The sequence below is a fragment of the Chiloscyllium punctatum genome, chromosome 21 (assembly GCF_047496795.1).
Source record: "Chiloscyllium punctatum isolate Juve2018m chromosome 21, sChiPun1.3, whole genome shotgun sequence".
Lineage (NCBI taxonomy): Eukaryota > Metazoa > Chordata > Chondrichthyes > Orectolobiformes > Hemiscylliidae > Chiloscyllium > Chiloscyllium punctatum.
This window is the reverse complement of record NC_092759.1, coordinates 3,697,391-3,714,559: the sequence shown is the minus strand read 5'-3', so window position 1 is coordinate 3,714,559 and position 17,169 is coordinate 3,697,391. Positions and strand designations below refer to the sequence as shown.

The following is a 17,169-nucleotide window of genomic DNA, read 5'->3' as shown; positions in this document are numbered from 1 at the left end:
GAAGCTTTACCCTGTATCTAACCCCATGCTGTCCCTGTCCTGGGGAGTGTTTGATGGGGAACAGTGTAGAGTGAGCTTTACTCTGTATCTAACCATGTACTGTCCCTGTCCTGGGGAGTGTTTGATGGGGAACAGTGTAGAGTGAGCTTTACTCTGTATCTAACCCCGTGCTGTCCCTGTCCTGGGAGTGTTTGATGGGGGGGACAGTGTAGAGGGAGCTTTACTCTGTATCTAACCCCGTGCTGTCTCTGTTCTGGGGAGTGTTTGATGGGGAGATGGTAGTGACCAGGTAATTGTGTGGTGCGCTGCTCTATTCCGTCCCTCAGTCCTGTATGCTCACCTGGACGGTGTGGGTACGTCCCCCAACACGGTCCCTGGCTTCCAGCACCAGAACATTCAGACCCGTCTCTCTGAGCAGCCATGCGGCCGAGAGGCCTGTAACAGACAGAACCACAGGTCAAAGGGCGTTTGGACTATTGTGACTGGCCGCAAGATGCAATAAACGGCCAACAGAGGCGCTGATGCAGAGTGTAGCGTTGCAAGGCCTCAGATCCTGACTTCGCAATCGGACAGCACTTAGTAAACAAGCCTGAGTGGACAATCATCCCTGAGCATCAGAAACATTCATATAGCAATGTCCATCAACCCAGGCATCTCTTTCACCTGATAGTAGGCAACACCGTGGCTCAGTGGTTAGCACGGCTGCCTCCCAGCACCAGGGACCCGGGTTCGATCCCACCCTCGGGTGAATGTCTCTGTGCACATTCTCCCCGTGTCTGTGTGGGTTTCCTCCGGGTGCTCCAGTTTCCTCCCACAGTCCAAAGGTGTGCAGGTTAGGGTGGATTGGCCGTGCTAAATTGTCCCATAGTGCCCAGGGATGTGCAGGTTAGGGTGGATTGGCCGTGCTAAATTGTCCCATAGTGTCCAGGGATGTGCAGGTTAGGGTGGATTGGCCGTGCTAAATTGTCCCATAGTGCCCAGGGATGTGCAGGTTAGGGTGGATTGGCCGTGCTAAATTGTCCCATAGTGTCTGGGGATGCGCAGGTTAGGGTGGATTGGCCGTGCTAAATGTCCCATAGTGCCCAGGGAGGTGCAGGTTAGGGTGGATTGGCCGTGCTAAATTGGCACATAGTGCCGAGGGATGTGCAGGTCAGGGTGGATTGGCCGAGCTAAATTGTCCCACAGTACCAAGGGATGTGCAGGTTAGGGTGGATTGGCCGTGCTAAATTGTCCCATAGTGCCCAGGGATGTGCAGGTTAGGGTGGATTGCCCGTGATAAATTGTCCCACAGTACCCAGGGATGTGCAGGTTAGGGTGGATTGGCCGTGCTAAATTGGCACATAGTGCCCAGGGATGTGCAGGTCAGGGTGGATTGGCCGTGCTAAATTGACCCATAGTGCCCAGGGATGTGCAGGTTAGGGTGGATTGGCCATGCTAAATTGTCCCGTAGTGCCCAGGGATGTACAGGTTAGGGTGGATTGGCCATGCGAAATTGTCCCACAGTGCCCAGGGATGTGCAGGTTAGGGTAGATTGGCCGTGCTAAATTGTCCCACAGTGCCCAGGGATGTGCAGGTGAGGGTGGATTGGTCATGCTAAATTGTCCCATAGTTCCCAGGGATGTGCAGGTTAGGGTGGATTGGCCGTGCTAAATTGTCCCATAGTGTCCAGGGATGTGCAGGTTAGGGTGGATTGGCCGTGATAAATTGTCCCATAGTGCCCAGGGATGTGCAGGTTAGGGTGGATTGGCCGTGCTAAATTGGCACATAGTGCCCAGGGATGTGCAGGTCAGGGTGGATTGGCCATGCTAAATTGTCCATAGAGTCCAGGATGTGCAGGTTAGGGTGGATTGGCCGTGCTAAATCGTCCCATAGTTCCCAGGGATGTGCAGGTTAGGGTGGACTGGCTGTGCTAAATTGTCCCATAGTGCCCAGGGATGTGCAGGTTAGGGTGGATTGGCCGTGCTAAATTGTCCCATAGTGCCCAGGGATGTGCAGGTTAGGGTGGATTGGCCGTTTTAAATTGTCCCATAGTGTCCAGGGATGTGCAGGTTAGGGTGGACTGGCTGTGCTAAATTGTCCCATAGTGCCCAGGGATGTGCAGGTTAGAGTGGATTGGCCTTGCTAAATTGTCCCATAATGCCCAGGGATGTGCAGGTTAGAGTGGATTGGCCTTGCTAAATTGTCCCATAATGCCCAGGGATGTGCAGGTTAGGGGGGATTGGCCGTGCTAAATTGTCCCATAGTGCCCAGGGATGTGCAGGTTAGGGTGGATTGGCCATGCTAAATTGCCCCATATTGACCAGGGATGTGCAGGTTAGGGTGGATTGGCTGTGCTAAATTGTCCCATAGTGCCCAGGGATGTGCAGGTTAGGGTGACTGGCCGTGCTAAATTGTCCCATAGTGCCCAGGGATGTGCAGGTAAGGGGGGACTGGCCGTGGTAAATTGTCCCAAAGTGCCCAAGGATGTGCAGGTTAGGGTGGATTGGCCATGCTAAATTGTCCCATAATGCCCAGGGATGTGCAGGTCAGGGGGGATTGGCCGTGCTAAATGGTCCCATAATGCCCAGGGATGCGCAGGTTAGGGTGGATTGGCCGTGCTAATTTGTCCGATAGTGCCCCAGGGATGTGCAGGTAAGGGGGGATTTGCCGTGTTAATTTGTCCCATAGTGCCCCAGGGATGTGCAGGTAAGGGGGGATTGGCCATGCTAAATTGTCCCATAGTGCCCAGGGATCTGCAGGTTAGGGTGGTTCGGCCGTGCTAAATTGTCCCACAGTGCCCAGGGATGTGCAGGTCAGGGTGGATTGGCCGTGCCAAATTGTCCCATAGTGCCCAGGGATGTGCATGTTAGGGTGGATTGGCCATGCTAAATTGTCCCATAGTGCCCAGGAATGTGCAGGTTAGGGTGGTTCGGCCGTGCTAAATTGTCCCACAGTGCCCAGGGATGTGCATGTGAGGGTGGATTGGCCGTGCTAAATTGTCCCATAGTGCCCAGGGATGTGCAGGTTAGGGTGGATTGGCCGTGCTAAATTGTCCCATAGTGCCCAGGGATGTGCAGGTCAGGGTGGATTGGCCGTGCCAAATTGTCCCATAGTGCCCAGGGATGTGTATGTTAGGGTGGATTGGCCGTGCTAAATTGTCCCGTAGTGCCCAGGGATGTGCAGGTTAGGGTGGATTGGCCATGCTAAATTGTCCCACAGTGCCCAGGGATGTGCAGGTTAGGGTGGATTGGCCGTGCTAAATTGTCCCACAGTGCCCAGGGATGTGTAGGTTAGGGTGGATTGGCCGTGCTAAATTGTCCCACAGTGCCCAGGGATGCGCAGGTTAGGGTAGATTGGCCGTGCTAAATTGTCCCACAGTGCCCAGGGATGTGCAGGTGAGGGTGGATTGGTCATGCTAAATTGTCCCATAGAGTCCAGGGATGTGCAGGTTAGGGTGAATTGGCCGTGCTAAATTGTCCCACAGTGTGCAGGGATGTGCAGGTTAGGGTGGATTGGCCGTGCTAAATTGTCCCGTAGTGCCCAGGGATGTGCAGGTTAGGGTGGATTGGCCTTGCTAAATTGTCCCATAGTGCTCGGGGATATGCAGATTAGGGTGGATTGACCGTGCTAAATCGTCCCATAGTTCCCAGGGATGTGCAGGTTAGGGTGGATTGGCCGTGCTAAATTGTCCCGTAGTGCCCAGGGATGTGCAGGTTGGGGTGAATTGGCCGTGGTAAATTGTCCCATAGTGCCCAGGGATGTGCAGGTTAGGGTGGATTGGCCGTGCTAAATTGTCCCATAGTGTGTAGGTTAGGGTGGATTGGCCATGCTAAATTGTCCCATAGTGCCCAGGGATGTGCAGGTTAGGGTGGATTGTCCGTTTAAAATTGTTCCATAGTGTCCAGGGATGTGCAGGTTAGGATGGATTGGCCATGCTAAATTGTCCCACAGTACCCAGGGATGTGCAGGTTAGGGTGGATTGGCCATGCTAAATTGTCCCACAGTGCCCAGGGATGTGCAGGTTAGGGTGGACTGGCCGTGCTAAATTGTCCCATAGTGCCCAGGCATGTGCAGGTTAGGGTGGATTGGCCATGCTAAATTGTCCCATAGTGTCCAGGGATGTGCAGGTTAGGGTGGACTGGCCGTGCTAAATTGTCCCATAGTGCTCGGGGATGTGCAGGTTAGGGTGGATTGGCCATGCTAAATTGTCCCATAGTGTCCCGGGATGTGCAGGTTAGGGTGGATTGGCCGTTTTAAATTGTCCCATAGTGTCCAGGGATGTGCAGGTTAGGGTGGATTGGCCGTGCTAAATTGTCCCATAGAGCCCAGGGATGTGCAGGTTAGGGTGGATTGGCCGTGCTAAATTGGCACATAGTGCCCAGGGATGTGCAGGTCAGGGTGGATTGGCCATGCTAAATTGTCCCACAGTGCCCAGGCATGTGCAGGTTAGGGTGGATTGGCCGTGCTAAATTGTCCCACAGTGCCCAGGGATGTGCAGGTTAGGGTAGATTGGCCGTGCTAAATTGTCCTACAGTGCCCAGGGATGTGCAGGTGAGGGTGGATTGGTCATGCTAAATTGTCCCATAGAGTCCAGGGATGTGCAGGTTAGGGTGGATTGGCCGTGCTAAATCATCCCATAGTTCCCAGGGATGTACAGATTAGGGTGGATTGGCCGTGCTAAATTGTCCGATAGCGCCCAGGGATGTGCAGGTTCGGGTGGATTGGCCGTGCTAAATTGTCCCATAGTGCCCAGGGATGTGTAGGTAAGGGTGGATTGGCCGTGCTAAATTGTCCCATAGTGCCCAGGGATGTGTAGGTAAGGGTGGATTGGCCGTGCTAAATTGTCCCATAGAGTCCAGGGATGTGCAGGTTAGGGTGGATTGGCCGTGCTAAATCGTCCCATAGTTCCCAGGGATGTGCAGATTAGGGTGGATTGGCCGTGCTAAATTGTCCGATAGCGCCCAGGGATGTGCAGGTTCGGGTGGATTGGCCGTGCTAAATTGTCCCATAGTGCCCAGGGATGTGTAGGTAAGGGTGGATTGGCCGTGCTAAATTGTCCCATAGTGCCCAGGGATGTGCAGGTTAGGGTGGATTGGCCGTGCTAAATTGTCCCATAGTGCCCAGGGATGTGCAGTTTGGGGTGGATTGGCCGTGCTAAATTGTCCCATAGTGCCCAGGGATGTGCAGGTTAGGGTGGATTGGCCGTGCTAAGTTGTCCCATAATGTGTAGGTTAGGGTGGATTGGCCGTGCTAAATTGTCCCATAGTGCCCAGGGATGTGCAGGTTAGGGTGGATTGGCCGTTTTAAATTGTCCCATAGTGTCCAGGGATGTGCAGGTTAGGGTGGACTGGCTGTGCTAAATTGTCCCATAGTGCCCAGGGATGTGCAGGTTAGGGTGGATTGGCCGTGCTAAATTGTCCCATAGTGCCCAGGGATGTGCAGGTTAGGGTGGATTGGCCGTTTTAAATTGTCCCATAGTGTCCAGGGATGTGCAGGTTAGGATGGACTGGCTGTGCTAAATTGTCCCATAGTGCCCAGGGATGTGCAGGTTAGAGTGGATTGGCCTTGCTAAATTGTCCCATAATGCCCAGGGATGTGCAGGTTAGGGTGGATTGGCCGTGCTAAATTGCCCCATAGTGCCCAGGGATGTGCAGGTTAGGGGGGATTGGCCGTGCTAAATTGTCCCATAGTGCCCAGGGATGTGCAGGTTAGGGTGGATTGGCCGTTTTAAATTGTCCCATAGTGTCCAGGGATGTGCAGGTTAGGGTGGACTGGCTGTGCTAAATTGTCCCATAGTGCCCAGGGATGTGCAGGTTAGAGTGGATTGGCCTTGCTAAATTGTCCCATAATGCCCAGGGATGTGCAGGTTAGGGTGGATTGGCCGTGCTAAATTGTCCCACAGTGCCCAGGTATGTGCAGGTTAGGGTGGATTGGCCGTGCTAAATTGTCCCATAGTGCCCAGGGATGTGCAGGTTAGGGTGGATTGGCCGTGCTAAATTGTCCCATAGTGCCCAGGGATGTGCAGGTTAGGGTGGATTGGCCGGGCTAAATTGTCCCATATTGACCAGGGATGTGCAGGTTAGGGTGGATTGGCTGTGCTAAATTGTCCCATAGTGCCCAGGGATGTGCAGGTTAGGGTGGACTGGCCGTGCTAAATTGTCCCATAGTGCCCAGGGATGTGCAGGTAAGGGGGGACTGGCCGTGGTAAATTGTCCCATAGTGCCCAGGGATGTGCAGGTTAGGGTGGATTGGCCGTGCTAAATTGTCCCATAATGCCCAGGGATGTGCAGGTCAGGGGGGATTGGCCGTGCTAAATGGTCCCATAGTGCCCAGGGATGCGCAGGTTAGGGTGGATTGGCCGTGCTAAATTGTCCCATAGTGCCCAGGGATGTGCAGATTCGGGGGAATGGGTCCAGTTGAGTTATTCTTTGGAGGGTCAGTATGGACTAGTGGGGCCGAAGGGCCTGTTTGTGCGCTTTTGGGTTTCTCTGATACAAACGCAAAGTGATTAATTGCCTCCTGCTGGGAGGCTTTAATGATCCCACATCTATATCTGCGTGGCGTCTAAAATAAATCTCTTCCCCACCACTTTCTGCGTATGGCAGTCTTGGGCAGTCAGTCATTCCAAACCCTGTTAATGGCTCAGATTTAAAAATCCAAACACAGCTTCTTGGCCGAAGGCCGAAGGCCGAAGGCCTTCTGATCTGCTTCGAGCGGCACACAAGTGAAAAACCAACACCTTTGGAATTTGAGTAAAATGCACCAAATCTTGCCATTTGGATTTGGAACGAATCCAGGTGTAACGCTCAAGCTTTGGACCAATAGCTTCCAAGTTAAACAGAATGCGTATTCATAGGACATCAGGGCAGAGAATGACAGCTGGCTAAAGGACAGATGTTGAGAAGCTCCTCAAAGAAATAGATATTGCGGAGGATTTTAAACAAGGGTGAAGGTGAGTGAATTTAGCAATAAATTGATTCCGCAACCATCGCACTTGTTCGAACTTGTATTCAATTAGAGATTGGGACGTTATTGATTTCTTGAAATTGACCCAATTGTGAAGTGTTGACTGATGTGAGGATATTGAAATTTTCCTCACCTGAGCACCCCAGACCTTGCTGAGGTCAGAGGGACATAGCAGAGGGAGCTGGCACTGTCCGAGGGTCAGTGCTGAGGGATTGCCACACTGTCGGAGGGTCAGTGCTGAGGGAGTGCCGCACTGTCGGAGGGTCAGTGCTGAGGGAGCGGGCACTGTCTAAGGGTCAGTGCTGAGGGAGCGGGCACTGTCGGAGGGGCAGTGCTGAGGGAGCCCTACTCTGTCGGAGGGTCAGTGCTGAGGGAGCGGGCACTGTCGGAGGGTCAGTGCTGAGGGAGGTATGCACTGTCAGAGGGTCAGTGCTGAGGGAGCGGGCACTGTCGGAGGGTCAGTGCTGAGGGAGCGGGCACTGTCGGAGGGTCAGTGATGAGGGAGTGGGCACTGTCGGAGGGTCAGTGCTGAGGGATGTGGGCACTGTCGGAAGGTCAGTGCTGAGGGAGGTATGCACTGTCGGAGGGTCAGTGCTGAGGGAGGTATGCACTGTCGGAGGGTCAGTGCTGAGGGAGTGGGCACTGTCGGAGGGTCAGTGCTGAGGGAGTGGGCACTGTCGGAGGGTCAGTGCTGAGGGAGGTATGCACTGTCGGAGGGTCAGTGCTGAGGGAGCACCGCACTGTCGGAGGGTCAGTGCTGAGGAAGCGGGCACTGTCAGAGGGTCAGTGCTGAGGGATTGGGCACTGATGGAGGGTCAGTGCTGAGGGAGTGCCACACTGTTGGAGGGTCAGTGCTGAGGGAGCACCACGCTGTCAGAGGGTCAGTGCTAAGGGAGTGGGCACTGTCGGAGGGTCAGTGCTGAGGGAGTGGGCACTGTCGGAGGGTCAGTGCTGAGGGAGTGGGCACTGTCTGAGGGTCAGTGCTGAGGGAGCGGGCACTGTCGGAGGGTCAGTGCTGAGAGAGGTATGCACTGTCGGAGGGTCAGTGCTGAGGGAGCGGGCACTGTCGGAGGGTCAGTGCTGAGGGAGGTATGGACTGTCGGAGGGTCAGTGCTGAGGGAGGTATGCACTGTCGGAGGGTCAGTGCTGAGGGAGCACCGCACTGTCGGAGGGTCAGTGCTGAGGGAGCGGGTACTGTCAGAGGGTCAGTGCTGAGGGATTGGGCACTGATGGAGGGTCAGTGCTGAGGGAGTGCCACACTGTTGGAGGGTCAGTGCTGAGGGAGCACCGCGCTGTCAGAGGGTCAGTGCTGAGGGAGCACCACACTGTCGGAGGGTCAGTGCTGAGGGAGTGCCGCACTGTCGGAGGGTCAGTGCTGAGGGAGCGCCGCACTGTCGGAGGGTCAGTGCTGAGGGAGCGCCGCACTGTCGGAGGGTCAGTGCTGAGGGAGTGCCGCACTGTCAAAGGGTCAGTGCTGAGGGAGTGCCGCACTGTCGGAGGGTCAGTGCTGAGGGAGCGGGCACTGTCGGAGGGTCAGTGCTGAGGGAGTGGGCACTGTCGGAGGGTCAGTGCTTAGGGAGGTATGCACTGTTGGAGGGTCAGTGCTGAGGGAGTGGGCACTGTCGGAGGGTCAGTGCTGAGGGAGGTATGCACTGTTGGAGGGTCAGTGCTGAGGGAGTGCCGCACTGTCGGAGGGTCAGTGCTGAGGGAGTACCGCACTGTCGGAGGGTCAGTGCTGAGGGAGCGGGCACTGTCAGAGGGTCAGTGCTGAGGGAGTGGGCACTGATGGAGGGTCAGTGCTGAGGGAGTGCCACACTGTTGGAGGGTCAGTGCTGAGGGAGCACCGCACTGTCGGAGGGTCAGTGCTGAGGGAGCGCCGCACTGTCGGAGGGTCAGTGCTGAGGGAGCGCGGCACTGTCAGAGGGTCAGTGCTGAGGGAGTGGGCACTGTCGGAGGGTCAGTGCTGAGGGAGCGGGCACTGTCGGAGGGTCAGTGCTGAGGGAGTGCCGCACTGTCGGAGGGTCAGTGCTGAGGGAGCACCGCACTGTCAGAGGGTCAGTGCTGAGGGAGCGGGCACTGTCAGAGGGTCAGTGCTGAGGGAGTGGGCACCGTCGGAGGGTCAGTGCTGAGGGACGTATGCACTGTCGGAGGGTCAGTGCTGAGGGAGGGGGCACTGTCGGAGGGTCAGTGCTGAGGGAGGTATGCAGTGTCGGAGGGTCAGTGCTGAGGGAGGGGGCACTGTCGGAGGGTCAGTGCTGAGAGCGGGCACTGTCGGAGGGTCAGTACTGAGGGAGGGGGCACTGTCGGAGGGTCAGTACTGAGGGAGGGGGCACTGTCGGAGGGTCAGTGCTGAGGGAGCAGGCACTGTCGGAGGGTCAGTACTGAGGGAGGGGGCACTGTCGGAGGGTCAGTGCTGAGGGAGGGGGCACTGTCGGAGGGTCAGTGCTGAGGGAGTGGGCACTGTCGGAGGGTCAGTGCTGAGGGAGTGGGCACTGTCGGAGGGTCAGTACTGAGGGAGTGCCGCTCTGTCAGAGGGTTGCAGTCGGGATGTGGAGTGGGGTGTAAGGGGATGTGAGAGTCAGGGGGCAAGGGGCTGAGTGGGGCATGAAGAGGGTAATCAGTGAGGGAGTGTGGCTCTGCAGAATTCCAGGTGGTCCCTGGGGCTTGGTCAATCGAGGACTCGCCCTGGGCTGGGGCAGGGCCCTGTATTTGTCCCATCTTTGGCATTTACTCTTGGCCTATTGGTAAGATAGAGAAGTGGCACAGTCAGACTGGGCTGTCCTCAAATCGCAGCCAAAGGCCTGGACACAGGACATCTAGAGACATTCCTGATCAGCAATAGAGAGAGGGAGAGAGAGAGTGAGAGAGAGAGAGAGAGAGTGCAAGTGAGAGCAAGAGAGAGAGAGAGAGAGAGTGCAAGAGAGAGAGAGAGCAAGTGAGAGAGAGAGAGAAACAGAGAGAGAGCGAGAGAGAGAGAGAATGAGAGAGCGAGAGGGAGAAAGAGAGAGAGACATAGACAGGGGGAGAGAGAGTGACATAGGTGGGGGAGAGAGAGGGAGGGGGAGAGAGAGAGAGCGGGAGAGAGCCAGAAAGTGAGACAGAGATAGGGAGAGGGAGGGATGGAGGGAAAGAGGGAGGGGGGCAAGGGAGAGAGAGAGAGAGACAGAGGGGGGGGGGGAACAGAATGAGGGAGACAGAGAGAGAGAGATAGAGAGACAGACAGAGGGAGAGAGCGTGAAGGAGAGAGAGAGAGAGAGAGAGAGAGTGTGTGATCCCATGTTGTGTGTGTGTGTATGTGCAGGAAGCCAGCACTGACTCACCGCTGAGACCAGCTCCCAGGACGACCACGTCATACATGCCGAGTGAGATCTGTCCCCTGACGGTGCTGGGCATGGGATGCTGCCTCAAACCTCGGCTCTCACCGGGATTATCCACCCAACCCCCCCCACCCCCACCCCCACCCCACCCCCCACCTCCACCTGTCTGTCGCTCTCCGAGACAGTTTCCCGTTGATCCCCTCCCCCTCCTCCCTGTTCCTGTTGTGTCGTTGGAACTCCCACACTGCCCTTCCCAGAATCCGCTGCTCCCAGTGATTGGGAACCTCTCAGCGGGAGGGGGTGCTGCTCCCGGACTGGGATTGGGGGGGTGGGGGTACGGATCCCGCGACCTGCCAAAGGGATTCTGCAGATCAGAAGAAAACAGCAGCTCGAGAGGTCGTTCAGCCCCTCTGACCGGCTCCTATCCAATGGACGGGGATATTCTGAGCTCCAGACAGGGAGAGGTTGGAGGTGATGGGACATGACTCCCTGCAGGGTCGGAGTCTCACGGCTCAGGGAGGTTCATAAAATCACGGGAGCATCGGCAGAGGGAGCTGGAAGGACTTTATCCCAGATACAGGGGCAAAACTAGGGGGGGGCATCATCACCCATCCCTACACCCCCTCCCCATCTCTGTAACCCCTTCCAGCCCCTACACCCCTCATTATCTGAATAACATCCTCCAGGCTCTATACACCCCCCTATCTCTGTAACCCCTTCCAGACCCTACCCTGCCCTATCACTGTAACCCCCTCCAGCCCCTACACCCCCTCCCTATCCCTGTAACCCCCTCCAGCCCCTACACCCCCTCCCTATCACTGTAACCCCCTCCAGCCCCTACACCCCCTCCCTATCCCTGTAACCCCCTCCAGCCCCTACACCCCCTCCCTATCTCTGTAACCCCCTCCGGCCCCTACACCCCCTCCCTATCTCTGTAACCCCCACCAGCCCCTACACCCCCTCCCTATCTCTGTATCCCCCTACACCCCCTCCCTATCTCTGTAACCCCCTCCGGCCCCTACACCCCCTCCCTATCTCTGTATCCCCCTACACCCCCTCCCTATCTCTGTAACCCCCTCCAGCCCCTACACCCCCTCCCTATCCCTGTAACCCCCTCCAGCCCCTACACCCTCTCCCTATCTCTGTAACCCCATCCAGCCCCTACACCCCCTCCCTACCTCCGTAATCCCCTCCAGCCCCTACACCCCCTCCCTATCTCTGTATCCCCCTCCAGCCCCTACACCCCCTCCCTACCTCCGTAATCCCCTCCAGCCCCTACACCCCCTCCCTATCTCTGTAACCCCCACCAGCCCCTACACCCCCTCCCTATCTTTGTAACCCCATCCAGCCCCTACACCCCCTCCCTCTCTGTCACTCTCTCCAGTCCCTACACCCCCTCCCTATCTCTGTAACCCCCTCCACCCCCTCCCTATCTCTGTAACCCCTTCCAGACCCTACCCCGCCCTATCACTGTAACCCCCTCCAGCCACCACACCCCTCCCTATGTGTCACTCCCTCCAGCCCCTACACCCCTCCCTATCACTGTAACCCCCTCCAGCCACTAAACCCCTCCCTCTCTGTCTCTCTCTCCAGCCCCTACACCCCCTCCCTATCTCTGTAACCCCCTCCAGCCCCTACACCCCCTCCCTATCTCTGTAACCCCCTCCAGCCCCTACACCCCCTCCCTATCTCTGTAACCCCCTCCAGCCCCTACACCCCCTCCCTATCTCTGTAACCCCCTCCAGCCCCTACACCCCCTCCCTATCTCTGTAAACCCCTCCAGCCCCTACACCCCCTCCCTATCTCTGTAACCCCCTCCAGCCCCTACACCCCTCCCTATCTCTGTAACCCCCTCCAGCCCCTACATCTGCTCTCTATCTCTGTAAACTTCTCCAGCCCCACACCCCTCCCTATCTGTCACTCTAACAAGCCCCTACACCCCCTCCCTATCTCTGTAACCCTGTCCAGACCTTACCCCTCCCTATCTCTGTAACCCCCTCCAGCCCCTACACCCCCTCCCTATCTCTGTAACCCCCACCAGCCCCTACACCCCCTCCCTATCTCTGTAACCCCCTCTAGTCCCTACACCCCCTCCCTATCTCTGTAACCCCCTCCAGCCCCTACACCCCTCCCTATCTCTGTAACCCCCTCTAGTCCCTACACCCCCTCCCTATCTCTGTAACCCCCTCCAGCCCCTACACCCCTCCCTATCTCTGTAACCCCCTCCAACCCCTACACCCCCTCCCTATTTCTGTAACCCCAACCAGCCCCTACACTCCCTCCCTATCTCTGTAACCCCCTCCATCACCCCCCCCCCCATCCCCTCTCTCTGTCTCTGTACCTTGCTCCTTTATTGAATTGAACCGAATTGATTGTCCTGTGTGCTGAGGCACAGTGAAAATCTCTGTCTTGTGAGCGATGCAGGCAGATCATAGAGTTAGGTAACATAGATAATAAATAATAGGGAAACAGCAGGAAAAACAAAACACAGGTACAGGGGAATGTTAAGAGTTTGTGAGTCCATTCAGTATTCTAACAACATTAGAAACTGTTCCGAAACTGGCTGGTGGGCGTGTTCAGGCTTCTGTACCTTCCCCCCGATGGGAGAGGTTGTAGAGAAACATTGTTAGGGTGGGTTTTCTGACTTCCATTGATTGTGGTCTCTTCCACACTGTCTGTGGGTCACATGTCCCTAATAGATGATAGGGACAGGAGTAGGCCATTTGGCCCTTCGAGCTGGTTGTGTGGCTCAGTGTCCAACTGTCTGAGAGGTGCCCGTTGGGCTGCTTTGCAATGTTACCGGTGCTACGGCAATGCACACCGCTTCCACGAAAGGGCTTTCAGAACGTTGACCAGGAGCAGCCGACGATAAGGAACGAGACTGGGATCCACGCCATCTATCGACGAGATAATCATCCGCGTCGTCTCGTCGTTTCCTGGGAATGTTCCCCACTGACATTCCAGCTCCTGTCACTGACGGAATCTAACGAGATGTTGTTGGGGGGGAACCAACGGGGAGATATAGGAACAGGAGGACATTGGGCCCATCCAGCCCTGCTACTCCATTCAGTGTGTCTGTGAAGTATAGGAACAGGAGGAGGACATTGGGCCCATCCAGCCCTGCTACTCCATTCAAACAGGTCATGGGTGATCTGTCACCTTTGACCGCCTCTCCACGGGCTCCACTGGGGGCACATGGTTGTGCTGGTTACTGCCAGGACCTTCCTTTTGTCTCAGCCAACCAGGGAGTGGGATGCCAAATCCACCACTTACCCCCACGCCACAGGACCCACGCCCCCTCCCGCCCCGGCACTGTCGTTGTCAGGGTTAGTCCACTCCTTTGCTGACCTCTGACCGCCGACCTGTGACACATGACCTGTGATGGAATACAATGGAGAGACAATCACCAATCAGAGCCCAACTTGGAATGACCCAAATCCTCCCCCCTCTCCCCCTTCGTCCCAGAGGGGGGTTTGGGGTGGGGGAGAATCACGAGGGGCAGAGAAGTGGGGGAAGAGGAGGGGGCCATGGTGTGGGGGAGGGGGAGAGGGGTGTTGGGGAGGGGTCCTGGTGGTTGTCGGGTGGGGAATGGTGTCTGGGGGGGGCGTGGTGTGAGGGGGAGGGAGGTCCATGGCGGGGTGGGGAAGGCTGTGTGTGGGGGTGGGGAGAAAGTGTGGCTGGGGGAGGGGTGTGACGGGGGTCCGCGGGGAGGGGTGTGAGGGGGATCTGTGGGGGGGGGGTGAGGGGGGTGGGGGGGGGTATGAGGGGGGTCCTTGGGGGAGGGGTGTGAGGGGGGTCGTGGGGGAGGGGTGTGAGGGGTCTCCGTGGGGGTGGGGAGTGGGGGGCTCTGTGGGGGGAGGGGAGTGGGGGGGGCTCTGTGGGGGAGGGGTGTGAGGGGTCCTGTGGGGGAGGGGTATGAGGGGTCTCTGTGGGGGAGGGGGTGTGAGGGCAGGTTTTTGGGGGGAGTGGAGTGAGGGGGCTCCGTGGGGGGAGGGGAGTGAGGGGGCTCTGTGGGGGAGAGGTGTGAAGGGGCTCTGTGGGGGAGGGGTGTGAGGGGGCTCTGTGGGGGGAGGGGGTGTGAGGGCAGTTTTTGGGGAGGGGTGTGAGGGGGCTCCGTGGGGGGGGGGGGGAGTGAGAGGTCTCCGTGGGGGAGGGGAGTGAGGGGGTCTCCGTGGGGGAGGGGAGTGATGGGGCTCCGTGGGGGGTGGGGAGTGAGGGGTCTCCGTGGGGGAGGGGAGTGAGAGGTCTCCGTGGGGGAGGGGGAGTGAGGGGGCTCCGTGGGGGAGGGGTGTGAGGGGGCTCCGTGGGGGTGGGGAGTGAGGGGGTCTCCGTGGGGGGGAGGGGAGTGAGGGGGCTCCGTGGGGGAGGGGTGTGAGGGGGGCTCTGTGGGGGAGGGGTGTGAGGGGCAGTTTTTGGGGAGGGGTGTGAGGGGTCTCCGTGGGGGAGGGGAGTGATGGGGCTCCGTGGGGGTGGGGAGTGAGGGGGCTCCGTGGGGGTGGGGAGTGATGGGGCTCCGTGGGGGTGGGGAGTGAGGGGTCTCCGTGGGGGAGGGGAGTGAGGGGGCTCCGTGGGGGTGGGGAGTGAGGGGTCTCCGTGGGGGTGGGGAGTGAGGGGTCTCCGTGGGGGGAGGAGGGGAGTGAGGGGGCTCTGTGGGGGAGAGGTGTGAAGGGGCTCTGTGGGGGAGGGGGTGTGAGGGGGCTCTGTGGGGGAGGGGGTGTGAGGGCAGTTTTTGGGGAGGGGTGTGAGGGGGCTCCGTGGGGGGGGGGGGGGGGGGGGCCGGGGGTGGGGAGTGAGGGGGTCGTGGGGGAGGGGAGTGAGGGTCTCCGTGGGGGAGGGGAGTGATGGGGCTCCGTGGGGGAGGGGTGTGAGGGGGCTCTGTGGGGGAGGGGGTGTGAGGGCAGTTTTTGGGGAGGGGTGTGAGGGGGCTCTGTGGGGGAGGGGTGTGAGGGCAGTTTTTGGGGAGGGGTGTGAGGGGTCTCCGTGGGGGAGGGGGAGTGAGGGGGCTCCGTGGGGGAGGGGTGTGAGGGGGCTCTGTGGGGGAGGGGTGTGAGGGCAGTTTTTGGGGAGGGGTGTGAGGGGTCTCCGTGGGGGAGGGGAGTGATGGGGCTCCGTGGGGGTGGGGAGTGAGGGGTCTCCGTGGGGGAGGGGAGTGAGGGGGCTCCGTGGGGGAGGGGTGTGAGGGGTCTCCGTGGGGGAGGGGAGTGAGGGGGCTCCGTGGGGGAGGGGTGTGAGGGGTCTCCGTGGGGGAGGGGAGTGAGGGGGCTCCGTGGGGGTGGGGAGTGAGGGGTCTCCGTGGGATCCATCTGGCACCAAGTGTGGCCGGAGTCTGGCTCCGAGTCTGGGAATGGATTTCTGGGAATGGGCGGGATGATGGATGGAATTGGGCACAGAGACCAAGACCTGAGAGTCGGACAGACACTAAGAGGATAAGGAGGCCTGGTGACCCTCAGGTTAAACCTTCACCAATCGCCCACCGCTCCCTCTCTTCGTGTCTCTGTCTCTGTTTCTCCCTCTCTGTCTCTCTCCCTCTCTCTCTCTCTGTCTCTCTCCCTGTCTCTCTCCCTGTCTGTCTCTCTATCTGTCTCACTCTCCCCCTGTCCCTCTCTCTATCTGTCTCACTCTTTCTCTGTCTCTCTATCTGTCTCACTCTCTCCCTGTCTCTCTCCCTGTCTGTCTCTCTCTCGCTCTGTCTCTCTCCGTCTCTCTCTCTGTCTCTCTGTGTCTGTCTCTCTATCTGTCTCATTCTCTCCCTGTCTGTCTCTCTCTCTCTGTCTCTCTCTCTCAATCTGTCTCACTCTCTCTCTGTCTCCCTGTCTCTTCTCTCTATCTGTCTCACTCTCTCCCTGTCTGTCTCTCTCCCTGTCTCTCTCTCTCCCTGTCTCTCTCTCTATCTGTCTCACTCTCTCCCTGTCTCTCTCTCTGTCTCACTCTCTCCCTGTCTCTCTCCCTGTCTCTCTCTCTCTATCTGTCTCACTCTCTCCCTGTCTCTCCCTGTCTCTCTCCAAGTCTGTCTCACTCTCTCTCTGCCTGTCTCTCTCTCTCTATCTGTCTCACTCTCTCTCTCCATCTGTCTCACTCTCTCCCTGTCTCTCTCTCTGTCTCACTCTCTCCCTGTCTCTCTCTCTGTCTCACTCTCTCCCTGTCTCTCTCTCTCTCTGTCTCACTCTCTCCCTGTCTCTCTCTCTGTCTCACTCTCTCCCTGTCTCTCTCCCTGTCTCTCTCTCTCTCTCTCACTCTCTCCCTGTCTCTCTGTCTCTCTGTCTCTCTCTCTGTCTCTCTCTCTCCCTGTCTCTCTCCGTGTCTGCCTCACTCTCTCTCTCTGTCCCTCTCCCTGTCTCTCTCTCTCTATCTGTCTCACTCCCTCTCCCTGTCTCTCACCCTGTCTGTCTCTCTATCTGTCTCACTCTCTCCCTGTCTCTCACCCTGTCTCTCTCTCTATCTGTCTCACTCTCTCCCTGTCTCTCTCCCTGTCTCTCTCTCTATCTGTCTCACTCTCTCCCTGTCTCTCTCCCTGTCTGTCTTTCTTTCCCTCTCTGCCCTCTCTCTATCTCTCTCTCTCTGTCTCTCTCTCCCCCGCTCTCTCCCCCCTCCCCCTCACTTTCCCCCTCTCCCCCTCCCCTGTGTGTCTCTCTCTCTGTCTCTCTCTCTCTTTCCCTCTCTCCCCCCTCTCTCCCTCTCTCTCCCCCTCTCTATCTCTCCCTCTCTGTCTCTCTCTCTCTACCCCCCCTCTGTCTCTCTCTCTCTCTCTCTCCCCCCCCCCCCCACCTCCCCGTCTCTCTGTCTCTCTCTCCTCCCACTCCCCCCCTCTCGGTGTCATGGGGGAATACAGCCTCAGAGTTGTGGTGAGGTTTTGACCTGTCGCCAGGGCCCGCAGACTCCTGCCTCAAATGAGGTTGAGGCTGGTAGA

The 17,169-nt window shown here is 58.0% G+C and overlaps 1 long non-coding RNA gene and 1 pseudogene across 1 annotated transcript in view; both read right to left on the bottom strand.

Annotated features, from left to right (window-relative positions):
• LOC140492426 (amine oxidase [flavin-containing] A-like) overlaps positions 1-10,374 on the bottom strand; it is a 46,011-nt pseudogene extending 35,637 nt beyond the window's left edge.
• Positions 10,375-13,566: 3,192 nt separating this feature from the next.
• LOC140492366 (uncharacterized) overlaps positions 13,567-17,169 on the bottom strand; it is a 50,521-nt gene continuing 46,918 nt past the window's right edge. Inside the window, exon 3 of the long non-coding RNA XR_011963541.1 lies at positions 13,567-13,638. This is a non-coding gene — a long non-coding RNA (uncharacterized lncRNA). The remainder of the gene's footprint in view (positions 13,639-17,169) is intronic.